The sequence below is a fragment of the Saccostrea cucullata genome, unplaced genomic scaffold (genome assembly GCF_032062105.1).
Source record: "Saccostrea cucullata isolate Sc308-1 unplaced genomic scaffold, CSIRO_AGI_Scuc_v1 ctg3347, whole genome shotgun sequence".
Taxonomy (NCBI): domain Eukaryota; kingdom Metazoa; phylum Mollusca; class Bivalvia; order Ostreida; family Ostreidae; genus Saccostrea; species Saccostrea cuccullata.
In genome coordinates this window covers 45,974-55,780 of record NW_026938998.1, presented here as the reverse complement: position 1 = coordinate 55,780, position 9,807 = coordinate 45,974, and positions in this window count along the sequence as shown.

Sequence of the window (9,807 nt, the reverse complement as noted above, 5' to 3'; positions counted from 1 at the left end):
TCAAAGTGTCAAAGTTTTTGATAAACTTTTGATAAACGTAGCGCATTGATGAAAAAGTTTTCCGTCCAAATTTTTCTTTGATACATCGATCAAAGGAAAAAATATTACATTCATTTCTTATCATTTAATTATGATTTTAAATAAATAAAACGAAACTTTCTTTCACCTTTCTATTGAATTTACGCCTCAAAAACTGCGCACGAATACATCACAACGTTAACGTTGCTGAAATTCAAAATGGCTCAAACGAGGAAACGTTCTCAAATATTGTCGTGGCATTACCAACATTCTCTGAAATAATTTACAGTTCTTTAACACGAAAAACTTACCTGTTGTGTTATCCCAATCGGTATATTTTCCCCGGTAAGTTATCTAAGTTCGTAAATGTAAAGGGAAGCTACTCAAATATCCTAACAGTTCGAACATTAACGTTAGGTCACAGAAATTTTGGATTTCTATTTGCACATCTTTTCATCTGAATACAGTATGTTATAAATACGTATCACAACCTGTCAATGCTGTAAAACATGAAAGAGTCTGCTGCCGATTGTGTAAGATTAAAAGAATCTGTCCTCATTCATGCAGTGTCGTTTTTCTCGATCATTCCTTTCCCAAGATTTAACAGATTAACGGTTTTCCTCTCTTTGGTAGCATAAAAAACGTTTCTTCAGAATTCTATTGTTCATACCAGACATCTCAAAGCCAAACATTTAACAAAATTATGTCGATTTCTCTCCTTCTTTCCCAAAACTGTATTGTTGTTATGCAGACGATTTGATTTGTTTAGCAAAGGGCGATAATTCAACAAGAAACGAAAGTAGAAAATAAGTCAGGAACATAACGGACAGATTTCGAAATTCAGGAAAATATTTATTAAAGTAAAAGTATTTAATTATTCCTTCAAGAAGTGAGTAACCTGGAAGCGGGAAATATACATGTAGAGACTGCCAAGTAGTTCCGGCTGCTTAGTGCAAGCGAACTCTAGATTTTATTGATGCAGGTATCAAAAGAATTTTTTAACCAATCAGAATCAAGTATTTCATAGAAATTAAATGATAAAGTTTTTCGAACTGTTAAATTATCCAAGTATTCGATAAAGTTTTTTAAAGTGTCAAAGTTTTTGATAAAGTTTTTCAAAGTGTCAAAGTTTTCGTTAGAGTTTTTCAAAGTATCAAAGATTTCGCCAAAGTTTTTCAAAGTGTCAAAGTTTTCGCCAACGTTTTTCAAAGTGTCAAAGTTTTTGCCAAAGTTTTTCATAGTGTCAAAGTTTTCGTCAAAGTGTCAAAGTTATCACTATAGTAAATCAAAGTTTTCAAAGTGTCAAAGTTATAACTATAGTTAACTATAGTAAACTGTAGCTATATAACTATAGTAAACTATAGTTAACTATAGTTAACTGGGTCAATATAAAAAAAGCAGCTAAATAGTTCATATGAAAATTGGAGATACAATTAAATATTTCCGTTTCTTTTTTGTATCTAAATTGATATAGCTGCACAATATTTTGGGAAAACAACATTTAGCAAACAGTAGGGAAGCTATTTTTTTCAGAATGTTCTCGTAAAAATTATCAAACTGTGTTTTTCTGTCATTGGTGTTACCTTATAAAATTTTGTTGTATAGAACCAAGTGAAAAACTTATGAATGCAAGCTATGATAAACATTTACTAGGATTATTCAAGTTTACTGATAAGTCCAAAAGTATCGTTGTCCAGTGATGAAAACTGAGTTTTCAATCATAATTGAACATTGACATGAGACAAAAATAAATAGACACACGCTAAACTATGCTGTAAATGTTGTGCCATGTGTGTATAAATCAAAATAATATAGTTAATAATTTTTTTCAAGGAGGGAAATTAGGTAATATAAGGTATTTCTTACATTTAAACTTATTAAAAGTAAAAATTGACAAGATTTAGGTTGGTTACTCCACTGACTCAGCTGTAACACCAATGATCAAAATTAGTAATACCAATGACTTAGCACTTCACAATTAGCAATTAAACATAATATAACATGAAACTTCATGTGAAAGACAAAATACACTGCATAGGTAACATACAAAAATGAAATAAGTTTCTGGGATTTCATACTTAAAATGATCTTATAACAAAAAGAAATCTGGTAACACCAGTGACAGAGACTCAGACTTATCCCATTGTGACCATAGAATAATGCAGAGCTACATGAGATGTACTGTCATTTAGTCATTTAAAGAATAAGTGATTTATGTAGATATGTAGATAACTTTAAAAAAATAAAAAGGAGAAAAACCCCTATTACAAACGTTAATTTTTTCTTATACTTTTCTTCAGTTAAGCCCCACACGTATACTGTATACTAATGCATGGGAAAAGCTGAAAAAAAAATAGTGTTGGTTTATCATTGGTTTGAAGAAAATAATGTTGGTAGGGTAAATAGTCTTAATTGTGAAGGATATAATTGTTTTAAAACCCACATTGTTCATTAAAGAACTATTAAATAAAATGTATTATTCAAAATCTCTTGTCACTGGTGTAACTTCACTAATCATTGGTGTTAGCATAAAAGGTAACTGTTCGTAGAGAGATTTAAACAAACTAAGTTAAACTTGACTAATTTTACTTTACTTAGGTGATAAACTCTGACATTCATGCATGGCCTGTGAATTTTTCAGAAGGGAAAATATATTTTATGAGGATAAAAAAATGTTTGTCATTGGTGATACATGTATATGCTCTGAAGTTGTCATTGGCATTACCATATATTTAAAACGTCTGTAAGTGGAAAAAAATATTTATTGGAAAATAAATCTAATTAATTTCAAACACCATGAATTAGGTTTGCAAAGTAGAATACAAATAAATAATTTTTCTATATAAGAAGAATATATTTTGCCTCCAAAAGTACCTGTTTTGTCATTGGTGTAACCATTCCTGTCATTGGTTTTAAACTTTAGGAAGTAATGCCAATGACAGTAACACCAATGACGTATTAGTCATAAAATGATCTGGTATCTCTAATTTACCCTGGATAAAGTAAAAGTTTTGTCCACATTGCTTTTAGTGCACCTAAAGAACATCTTTTGTAAAAGAGTTCAATGAATATATAAAATCTTGTTGAAATAACGATGGGAACACCACTGACAAAAAAAGTTTGTACTAGTCTACCTTTTTTACTTCTGAAGTCCATCAATATGTTCTGATCATGAATATCAAGGAACACTTTCTGTTGTTTTTGGTGAGAATTGATGTAATATGACTTAGGACTGTTTATATTCTCTAATCAGGAATGATAACTCTTTTATAGCAAAAACAAAAATGGTAACACCAATGACACAACTTTCTTGTACAGTCATATTTAATGCTGTATCAGTTAAATGGAAGATGTGGCTCAGATTTTTTTATTCAAACATATATTCTATTTAACGTTTATTTTATGCATACATGATTTTTCAGACAAAATTTCATATAATTTTTGGCGTATTTATCCTTATTTGAAGAGAAAAATTCTATTGACAGCATGAATTTGGCTGATTGGTGTAATAAAAATCATCCATTGACTTTAATGAAATTAATTTGTGAAAATTCTATTAGTAAATAGAAAGTATAGATGTCATACATTGTAATGCAACAATCCAAAATAGGAAGAAAGGAATAAATAGGATTTTACAAAGAAGTGACACATTTAGCTGCTTTTTTTTTATATTGACCCATCTATAGTATTTTTTTGTTAGGGATTGTTCTTACCTTTGGCAAATTCACAGCTTTTTATCAAGTATTGGTAATGGCAGTCAGTTTCATTTGTCAGACAAGTGGCCCATTGGTACTTTAAATGATACTGGTCAGAAAGTACACATTCCGGAGAACCTGCTGGTTCATAGTTGCGATTACAGGAACCGGTCACTAACTCAAGGTCAACAATTATAATAATGAACAGGTATCTGAAATCCTTAGTTTCTATTTTATAGTTTTCTATCTATTAAAATGTTATCTCTGGTGGTTTTATACGAGGGTTCATCGAAAAGTAATGTCACAATGTCCATATCTGTTATATTTGGCGTCACATTATCGAATATAACATACCAAAAGATGGACATATATAAGTCTACCTAAAAATGAATTTCTCACTGAATAATGTTCAACTGAATTTATTTTATAGATGTTTAAAACATAAAACATAGGGGTGTCGCCACGACAAAATCGCTCGTCACGATTAAAATTGTACTTTTTTTAAATAAAGAAGACAAACACATTAAGGTTGCTGAGGACACCTGACCCCAAAAAAAACCTGTCAATAGATTTTGTTGAAATTTTCACAAGGTGTAAAGAGATGTGTAATGAACACTTGGTCGAAATATGAACATGGCATTGTGGGTAAATCACGGAACCAGGGGACAATGAGTTACCTCCCCTTTCCAGTCACTCAAAAAATCATAATACAAGACATATAATACACATAAAAAAATCATTATGCAATATGCATTCAATATTAAAAATTATTATTGATACTGTAAACTTATTTGAACAATAGATTGTCTGAATATAGATGAATTAAGAGAATAAAACATGTAAAACATTTGAAATTTAACAAATTTGACCATTTTCATGCATACAAATTTGACACTTTTTAAATTCTGAAATCTGTCCAATAGAATTTTAGTTTTTTATCATTATATGAAAGATTTATCTAATACTATTCTTCACTCAAAAAATCTTAGTCACATTGAGGGGTAAATGATGGTACCAGATGGTCCACAACTACCCCCTCCCCTCTTTTGGTTTCCCGTCATAAAGGTAAGAATAATGATTTAAGTGGCTATTCAAAAAACTGCATAGCAAATTAGAGAAAAACAACTGAAGAAATAAATCAGAAGTCAAAATCAATTTTTAAAAAATGACTAAAGAAATATTTTTATGAAATTAGAAATAATATACATTGTACATGTACAGTAATAACATGAAGAGTTACCTCCCATCTCGTGATCTCCCCTCACAATAAAACCAATATTGAAATAATCCATAAAAAAATGAATTTTTAAATATGTGCTTCATATTCTAGAAAATTCCTTTACAAAATTAAAACATGAATTTACATTTCAACAATAGATACTTGAATAAAAATGTAACTTTAAAAAAACATATTAAAAAACTCTCCAACATGAACCCTTTTGATTACTTTCATGGGAAAAAAATCTATGTTTTCTTATAGATTTTTAAAAAATATATTGTATGAAAAAAAATGTCCAATACTATGTCTCACTCAGAAATCTTGGCCACATTGAGAGGTAATTAACTATTAAGTTACAAAATAGTCTAATACCCCCCTCCCCTTTTAAGCAGCTGATACTTTTTCCATTGCAATATCAAAAATCCCCCTAATTATTAACATGTCAAATGCATGCTACATTGTCTGAAAAAACATTTTGGTCATACATGATTAAAAAAATCCATCTGACATAGTACTGCACAGTTCACATAATTCTATTTCATAGAATAAGAATATCATTGAAAAAATATGATATGAAAAAATATGATATGAAAAAATATGATCAGAACTCTTTCAAATTGATCAAAAGTCATTTTTATTCCATGAGCAGGTAGGATAATAACATTAAGCCATTCCAAGTCTTTTTTTTGTTTAGAATCCGTGTGCACCTCATACATGTATCAGAAAATCAAACAAAATCAGAACCCCTAAACTTGATTATTTTAGTTGAAATCTTTGAGTTCTGTCAATTTCTCAAATTTGCATGTACAATATGTCATAGTAGGTGTATTTTAGGCATTTGTTATTTTGATTTTGCTGAAGAATAGATATTTCTACCAAAAAAGCAGATTGATGAAATAAAATTCTCAAATTTACAGTATTATTATAACTATAGACATGATACATGTACATTCTGTGTTTTATCTTTTGGTTCGTATTTTTTATACAAATAGGTACATGTAGGTAGGTTTTTGATTGATGGTTGGACGCTAAACAGAGAAAAAAACTTGAGCTTAGTCTAAAACATATTTTACCGTCCTTGACCTGAGCCATACATAAACTATGCGTAAAAATTAAAAACAAAATGGCAATGCTGCACTTGCACATAACACTTGAGGCAGGACATTTTTATAAAAAGTAAAAAAAAAGATTCTACATGAATTCTGGAGCAGCTTATTAACAAACCTGAAAAACACTCACATGGTAGATTATGCATAATAGAGAATATCTGTTGAGTGGCCTATTACTGAACCAGACATCACAAGCGAACATTAAATTATGCACACATTTTTAAAAAAAAAAAAGAATAATCCACAGCAGCGTAATACTGCACCTGACATAAACAAAACATAATATAGTACATTAAACGTAAAAAATACAAAAAAGGCTGCATGTGGAGTGATCTATTATCACACCAGACATAACACTTACATGGTAGATTATACATGAAATATGGAGAAAAAAAAATCTACATGTATATGAGGAGTGATTAGTTACCACTTTTTATGTAACACTCAATCAAGAGATGCATGTAATATAAAACTGATAAAGAAAAGTAGTCTATTGACTATGTTAGTTCATTTTCAATAAGCGATTCTTGTCCTGCTCTTTTTGGAAGGGATGGAAAGTCATTCTTCGGTCGAGCTGCAATAGTTTAATCATCATCAGCATGAATGGTCTGGACCTCGCATTCATATATCTTGTAATCTGTACTTGATGAATTTATCTGTAGTATATAAAATTTATCAATATTATCTGCTGTCAACATCAAAATATATTTCCCACATTGTCTAATATATCCTATATATAGAATTTCGGTGAACAAACATGTATATGTTACAGGAAAAGAAAAAAATGTATGGATGGACCGGGAATAAAACCCGAGACTCCTGCATCACTAGTCATGTGCTATACTGACTGAGCTACCCTGAACAATATCCACGACCCTAACCATTACATATTACATACATGTATGTTACTGTATATATAACTTGCAGAAGTTTACACCTCATACATGTAAGTTGCCAATTCTCTACACTTATTAAATTTGGCATAGCAAAATTTAAATGATGACTTAACCATTATCACGATCCCCTGGTCTGCTATCCAGCATCAAAAATGCATTTCAACTGGTCCTGTTTAGCATTCTTCATCTCTAGCTATCCAACAAGACTCCTTGGCCTAGTTCCACAATTAATGGAGGCCAACATCTCTATTTCCTAAAAAAGGCGACACCAAATAGGTGAAGTGTTACATGTAAAGGTGCTGAGAAAATTAAATACTACATGGGTTGGATGGTCCTATACCAGAAAGTACCATCTTGATGGCTGAAAAAAAAAATTAGATCAAATAAATATACATGTACATGTATACCAGCAAAACCAAAATTTTATTTAATTATATTAGTTGATTCAATGGAAAATCACTTTTTAACAAGAAAATCTTACACTAAAACGGCCCCCATTGCCTTACCAATATTCTAACTATACATTACAGCAGCAGTAATATAAAGATTAGTCAATTTCATCAGACCAGTAAACAACATGCAAACTGAGTTTCAATGTTTACCACATTGACAAACTTTTTCCCAATGAAGAAAAACAAAAATGATCTGTCCCCAGTGTACAATATCTTGGAAATAAAAATAAATTATCTGTACTCACTGCAAATAAATAATCTGACATCCATAAAATTTGCCCCCGCCCCCCACCATCAAATGTTCTCTGTATTTACTAAGGTTAAGTTTATTCGTCATGCTGAATAACAATAGGACTATTATTATGAAAGAAGTTTGAAACGAATTGTATGTCATGTTATATAATATTACAGACTTACCAAGAGCTACTTTTGAGTTGATATAAAACAGTGATCATAGACCTCTCTATCGTATTCCTTTCGGACAGGGCTTTCCCGTGGAAAGTGTCGGTAAATCCATAAATAGTACAGTACTATCAGTCGTATTTAGGCCTACTGTATTGATACAATCATTTGAATAAAGTAGTTGTACCGAGTCACCATCGATTTCAAAGTTGGAAAAGATACAAACGATTGCCTTTATCACTGTGACTGTAAGCAAATAAACTGGTTTGTCAAGTTCCTAATCTCAACAAATCTTCGTCCCTCGTTCGATTTGATGTCATTTTATGATTTACACCAGCTGCGTTGTCTGCTTTGGAATACGGTGTGCAAGTCGTTTGCGATATACGGATATTTTATTTCATAAAAAGGTTTTTATTGTTGTTTTGTTTCTCAAGATGTTATATCCTCTCAATCGCCCTAATTTACTTGATCTACCTTTATAGCCGAGCCTTCCTATAACGTTTCCCGTGTACTTTTCTCGGAGTACGTTGTTTACAACTGCAGTCCGCCATATTGAACTATGCGCATTTCCGGAATAAGCGAACCGAAAAATTCTTAATTTAGAATTCACATGTGATGTCACATGATCGCTATCCGTAGCTACGTTAAAAAACATCTTTATAAAAGAGCACCTAATCGCCCAATATTTCAATCGACAAAATGCATCAGAGTAAAACAACAGTGCTTGTAATGAAATTAAAGATGTTGTCATTTAATTTTCAACTAGTTTTAACTTTTTTCTAGTCTTTAGTTAAATTTTGTTAAAAATCATGCCAGACTATTGGCCAGATATGAAAAAGACGTTGACACCTTGTCAGAATGGATTAAATGCATCAGATCCATGTTAAAGTCGCGTATTAAAAGATTGAGGGGCAATATGAAAACCATCTATACTTCTGTGTTCAATAATCCAGAAGTGAAAAAAGAAATAGATAGATTATATGATCAGTACGTACTGGTCCCTGCCGACAAAGCAGGTAACAACATTGTCTGCGTTTGTAAGGCTCATTACATAAACTGTATTTTTGAAGATTTAATTCTACAAGTGGTAATCCTTCTTATACTCAAACTTCCCTTTCTAAGGAAGAGATTATTCAAAATCAAATGTCAGTTTTAAATATTTTTAATATTCCACAGAGCCAAAAAGGAATTTGAACTACCTTATATATATCGGATTCCGAAACTTTATAAAAATCCTTACAAACAAAGATGCATTGCGGTTCCAGTAAATGTTCAACCAAGCCTCTTTCGTTACTCTTCACTAAGATATTGACAGTAGTGTAGAAAAAACTTTAGGAGTACTGTGCAACGATATAGTCACGAAGTGGTGTGAATCAGACGTGGATACTCAAACGTTCCAAAGAACTTTTAGACAATTTGAAATCACAAGATCTTACCAAAATCAACAGCTTAAAAACTTACGACTTTTCAACTTTATATACAGTCATTCCCCACGAAAAATTAAACGCCAGGCTTTTTGATATCATTGACAGGTGCTTTTTCTAATAAAATGGAGCTCCTAAATTTACTTAACTGACATTAGTCATTTGCAAAATTATTTTATTACAACACATTCTGATTGCACTCACAAGTACTCTGAAGTTTACATTAAAAGATAATTGTGTTACTAATTGACAATATCTATGTGGTTTTCGGAGACCAGGCCAACAATCTATTGGAATTCCCATGGGTGCCAATTGCGCTCCGTTATTAGCAGACCTATTTTTATATTAATATGTAGAAGACTTTGTACAAAATATTATGCGTGAAAAGAAGAAAACACTGGCTGTCGCCTTCACCTAGACATTTAGATATATCGACGACGTATTGTCAATCAAAAATGATAATTTTCATTCCTTCGTCGATACGATATATCCTGGTGAGCTTGAGATAAAAGATACCACAGAGTCTGAAACATCTGTTTAATACTTCATACTTGGATATTTAACTTGAAAAAAAAACGTTAACAGTAATCTA